A 6,000-nucleotide genomic window follows, 5' to 3' on the forward strand; every position below is an offset into this window, starting at 1 on the left:
ACACTATTCCAACACCAACACGGTTGGGAATAAGGACCGATTCCTACTTGCCTGGATTCCCAAGGCCGGGATCTCTGGGATAGCAGCGTCTCTGGATGAGGTTGGCCAATTCCAAAGGAATTATGATCCCAAAGGAAGGAGCTTGTCACATCCCCCCGGTGTATCCCTTTCCCTTGGGATAAATCCCTGCCTGTTGAGGTCCAAAGAAGCCCGGGGAGGCCTGGATATCGGGATGAAGAACAGGAGGAAGAGGAGGCTCCTACGGCATTCCCAAGCTCCAAGCTTGAGGAGGAATCCTGGGAGAAGGAAAAGAGGAAGGGTTGAAAGCGCTGGGATCGCCCTGCTCCCAATGGAACGCCAACAGATCCAAGGGCCACCTTGGATTCGGGATGGAGTCGGGATTACCGCTCCATGAAATCCAAAGGGAAAAGGAAGTTGTTAAAGAGACCCCCCCCACCCCCCCCAAATCCCATTAAATAACCCAAGAGCCAAGGAAAACCGGGATAAAAGGGAAGGAAAAGGCAAGTCCCAACGTGCAGGAGGCAGCGGGAAGCGCTGCCAGCTCCATACCCGCCTCACGGGTGCCCCCCCCCCCCCCCCAAACAAGCCCTTTGCCATGCCCAAAAAGCCCCATTTTGAGCCCAAAACAAGGCCAAAGAATTCCCACCTTTGGGAATGGGGGTATTCCCCCAGCCCTGGGGGTGAAATGGGGGTTGGGGGGGGGGGAAATGGGGCTTTTTGGGGGGAGAAAATGAAGGATTTGGGGGAAAATGGGGCTTTTGGGGGGGGGGAAGAAGGTTTTTTTTGGGTGGAAATGAGGGATTTTGGGGGGGAGAAATTTTTTTTGGGGGGAGAAATGGGGGGTTTTGGGGGGATAAAATGAGGGATTGGGGGAAAGGTTTTTTTGGGGGGAGGAAATGGGGGCTTTTGGGGGTAAATGGGGTTTTGGGGGGGAATTGGGGGGAAATGTGTTTTTTTGGGGGGGAGAAAATGAGGGATTTGGGGGGAATGGGGGCTTTTTGAGGGGAAAAAGTTTTTTTTGGGTGGGCAGATGGGGGTTTTGGGGGTAAATGGGGGTTTTGGGGGGTAAATGGGGTTTTGGGGGGGTAAATGGGGTTTTTGGGGGGGTAAATGGGGGTTTGGGGGGGTAAATGGGGTTTTGGGGGGTAAATGGGGGTTTTGGGGGGTAAATGGGGGTTTTGGGGTAAATGGGGGGGTAAACGGGGGTTTTGGGGGGGTAAATGGGGGTTTTTGGGGGTAAATGGGGGTTTTGGGGGGGTAAATGGGGGTTTTGGGGGGGTAAATGGGGGGGTAAACGGGGGTTTTTGGGGGGTAAATGGGGGTTTTGGGGGGTAAATGGGGTTTTGGGGGGGTAAATGTGGGTTTGGGGAGGGTTCTGGGGGTTCTTAAATGCGGTTTTGGGGCAGTTCCGGGGGTATTTGTGTCAGTTCCGGGTGTTTTCCACGGCAGAATCCCAGCGGGACGCGTTGCAAAGGGGGATTTGGGAGCCACAACCCAGCTGCACCTTAACAAAGGGCTCAATCTACGACTCCCATTGAGTCCTGGCCCAAACCCCCCCCCCCCCATTACACAGATCCCTATGGATTCACCTACCGCAACCCCTCCTGGTCCAGTGCTGAGGGAGGAAAAGAGGGAATCGATCCATAAACAGCAGGAAAGTTGGGAAACAGCCTCATTGAGGGGGGGGGCACCCCAAATACCCCCCCTAAAGGCCCAGTCGTCGTCGTCGTCCGTCCCGTCCCCCTCTCAACGCGAAGGCCGCTGGGAGTTGTAGTCCCCCCCCTCCCCGCGGCCTAGTCCTCCGGCCGGCCCACAGCACTACAACTCCCGGCAGCCCCCCATTAACGGGGACCCGGAGGTTGAAGCGGGGGGACCCGGAGGTTGAAGCGGGGACACCCCCTCCCGTTACCCTCCAGGCCCCGGAAAGGCCCAGGCCCGATCGGAGCTCGGTGGTGGCGGCGGCGGCGGCGGAGCCCCCCCCTCCCCGTCCGTCCCCCCCGAGCCTCAGGGGGGGACTGAGGGAGGAAGAGGGGAAGGGGGGGGGGAGTCACTCACCCCGCGGCGCGAGCGCAGGAGCCAATCGGCGGCGCGGGACGGCGGCGGCGGCGGAGGGAGAGGAGGGAGGGGCTTCTCCTTCGCCGTGTAGCCAATCAGAGAAGGGAACGGGGATGGTGATTTGCATACGGGGGAAGGGAGGGAGGGAAGGGGCGCGCCCCGCCCACGCTGTGGCGTCTGATTGGGAGGGGTATTTGCATAAAGGGCGCGCTCCGCAGAGGGTCCCGCGGGTAAAGAGGGGGCTCTGCTCTATGGGGGGGCTGCCGTCAGCCCCATTGGACCTATGGGGGTCGCCGTCAGCCCCATTGGACCCTATGGGGGTCACCGTCAGCCCCATTGGACCCTATAGGGGTCGCCGTCAGCCCCACTGGACCCTATGGGGGTCGCCGTCAGCCCCACTGGACCCTATGGGGGTCGCCGTCAGCCCCACTGGACCCTATGAGGGTCGCCGTCAGCCCCACTGGACCCTATGAGGGTCGCCATCAGCCCCATTGGACCCTATGGGGGTCGCCGTCAGCCCCACTGGACCCTATGAGGGTCGCCATCAGCCCCATTGGACCCTATGGGGGCTGCCGTCAGCCCCATTGGACCCCAGGAGGGTCGCCGTCAGCCCCATTGGACCCTACGAGGGTCACCGTCAGCCCCATTGGACCCTATGGGGGTCACCGTCAGCCCCATTGGACCCTACGAGGGTCACCGTCAGCCCCATTGGACCCTATGGGGGTCACCGTCAGCCCCATTGGACCCTATGAGGGTCGCCGTCAGCCCCACTGGACCCTATGGGGGTCGCCGTCTGACCCATTGGACCCTATGGGGGTCGCCGTCAGCCCCACTGGACCCTATGGGGGTCACCGTCAGCCCCATTGGACCCTAGGAGGGTCGCCGTCAGCCCCATTGGACCCTATGGGGGTCGCCGTCAGCCCCACTGGACCCTATGGGGGTCGCCGTCAGCCCCATTGGACCCTATGGGGGTCACCGTCAGCCCCATTGGACCCTATGAGGGTCGCCGTCAGCCCCACTGGACCCTATGGGGGTCGCCGTCTGACCCATTGGACCCCAGGAGGGTCGCCGTCAGACCCATTGGACCCTATGGGGGTCGCCGTCAGACCCATTGGACCCTATGGGGGTCGCCGTCAGCCCCATTGGACCCTATGGGGGTTACTGGGATGCCCTCCACAGCCTGCCCAGGTAGATACTGGGAGCACTGGGAGCTGCTGGGAGTCCCTTGGGAGCGACTGGGAGTCCCTGAAGGGGAACTGGGAATATGCTTGGGGGTAACTGGAGGCTACTGGGGACAGCCCATAACCTTTGGGGGTCAACTGGGAAGCCATTGGGAGTCACTGGGGGCTACTGGGGAGTAACTGGGAAGCCCTGAAGGACACTGGGACCTCATGGAGAGCCTTTGGGAGTAACTGGGAGTAACTGGGAAGCCCTAAAGGTCACTGGGACCTCATGGAGAGCCTTTGGGAGTAACTGGGAAGCCCTAAAGGACACTGGGACCTCATCCAGAGCCTTTGGGAGTAACTGGGAGTAACTGGGAAGCCCTAAAGGTCACTGGGACCTCATGGAGAGCCTTTGGGAGTAACTGGGAAGCCCTAAAGGACACTGGGACCTCATGGAGAGCCTTTGGGAGCTACTGGGAGTAACTGGGAAGCCCTAAAGGACACTGGGACCTCATGGAGAGCCTTTGGGAGTAACTGGGAGTAACTGGGAAGCCCTAAAGGACACTGGGACCTCATGGAGAGCCTTTGGGAGTAACTGGGAGCTACTGGGAGTAGCTGGGAAGCTCTAAAGGACACTGGGACCTCATGGAGAGCCTTCGGGAGTAACTGGGAGCTACTGGGAGTAACTGGGGAGCCCTAGACAATACTGGGACCTCATCCAGAGCCTTTGGGAGTAACTGGGAAGCCCTAAAGGACACTGGGACCTCATTGAGAGCCTTTGGGAGCTACTGGGAGTAACTGGGAAGCCCTAAAGGATACTGGGACCTCATTGAGAGCCTTTGGGAGTAACTGGGAGCTACTGGGAGTAACTGGGGAGCCCTAGACAATACTGGGACCTCATCCAGAGCCTTTGGGAGTAACTGGGAAGCCCTAAAGGACACTGGGACCTCATCCAGAGCCTTTGGGAGCTACTGGGAGTAACTGGGAAGCCCTAAAGGACACTGGGACCATATTAAGAGCTACTGGGAGTAACTGGGAAGCCCTAAAGGACACTGGGACCTCATGGAGAGCCTTTGGGAGCTACTGGGAGTAACTGGGAAGCCCTAAAGGACACTGAGACCTCATCCAGAGCCTTTGGGAGCTACTGGGAGTAACTGGGAAGCCCTAAAGGACACTGAGACCTCATGGAGAGCCTTTGGGAGTAACTGGGAGTAACTGGGAAGCCCTAAAGGACACTGGGACCATATTAAGAGCTACTGGGAGTAACTGGGAAGCCCTAAAAGCAACTGGGAAGCGCTTGGGGCTTTTCTCCTTCCCCACTTCCCTCTTCCTTAACCACCCTCTTCCTTCCCCCCCCCCCCATATCCATAGGGAATATCTCGGCCATCCCAATCCAGCCAATCCCGGGCTATCAACAAAGCCCCAAGCCCGGCCCCTCGGCGCTGGAATTCGCTGCTCAACCCTATGGAAGCCTCCTCCCCGGCTCCACCAGTTTGGAACTGGGATGCGGAGGACCCCGGGCTGGGTCCGGGCTTTGGGGTTGCCCCGTGGCGCCGGCGCCGTTTCGGGTTTTCAGCAAAAAAAAAAAAGAAAAAAAAAGAAAAAAAAAACGGCTGAAATCGGGCAAATTTGGGTGGTTTTTGGGTGGTTTTTTTTTAATTAAAGAGGATTTTCTCGTTTTCCCCGAAGGGAATCGGGGTTAAATCAGTGGGAACGCCGGGAATTTCAGCTCTGGGGGGCTTAAACCGGGATCAGCGCCACTGCGGGGGGGCGGAATTCCTTCCATCCTGGGGTTTATCCCAGTTTGATCCCGTTATTGATGGTGGGGAATCGGGAATTAAGGGGAGGAAATGATGCGGTGGCACCGAAAGGATGGACTGGGGGGGGGGGGGGGGGGGGGGGGGGGGGAGGCGGGGTCAATGCAAATGAGGAGCGGAGGGGGCGTGGTGTATGCTAATGAAGGCGGTGTGAATGCTGCTCTGTTGGTAAGTGGGCGGGGTGTATGCTAATGAGTGCCAGTCAATTGGCATGGGGCATGGACTCTGGCCGTAGATGGGGAGGGGGCGTGGCTTATGCTAATACAGGGATGTGCTGGGCGTGGTTTAAGGTAAGAGGGGCGTGGCTTATGCCAAAACATTGCTGTGGGCCTGTGTTGCGGCTTGGGGGGGTGGTCTATGCTAATATACGATCAGGTGGGTGTGGCGTATGCTAATATGCAGACACGGGGAGTGGTTTATGCTAATAGATGTATATAAGGGCGTGGCTTTTGCCAGTACATTGCTGTGGGGCCATGGTGTGTGCTCAAACAGACTTTGGAGGCGTGGTGTATGCTAATAATATGCGTGACATATGCTAATCTAGACACGGAGGGGCGTGGCGCACCCTTATAAGGGTCTGAGGGGGCGTGGCTTATGCTAATAGAGGCGCTGAGTTGCTTATGCACTTTCATAAGGTTCTGAGGGGGCGTGGCTTATGCTAATATAGACACGGAGGGGCGTGGTGCATGCTTATAAGGGCATGAGGGGCGTGGCGTATGCTAATATAGGCACGGCACGGCTCAGAGCATGCTCATTGAAGTCAAATGGGGCGTGGCTTATGCTAATATAGGCGCTGAATTGCTTATGCATGTTCATAAGGGTCTGAGGGGGCGTGGCTTATGCTAATATAGACACGGAGGGGCGTGGATCATGCTCATAAGAGTCAGAGAGGGCGTGGCTTATGCTAATATAGGTGCTTGCACACCCTTATAAGGGCCTGAGGA

This window comes from Pezoporus flaviventris, unplaced genomic scaffold (assembly GCF_033815535.1).
Source record: "Pezoporus flaviventris isolate CSIRO_AGI_PZ_B2104156 unplaced genomic scaffold, CSIRO_AGI_Pfla_v1 ptg000753l, whole genome shotgun sequence".
NCBI classification, from domain to species: Eukaryota; Metazoa; Chordata; class Aves; order Psittaciformes; family Psittacidae; genus Pezoporus; species Pezoporus flaviventris.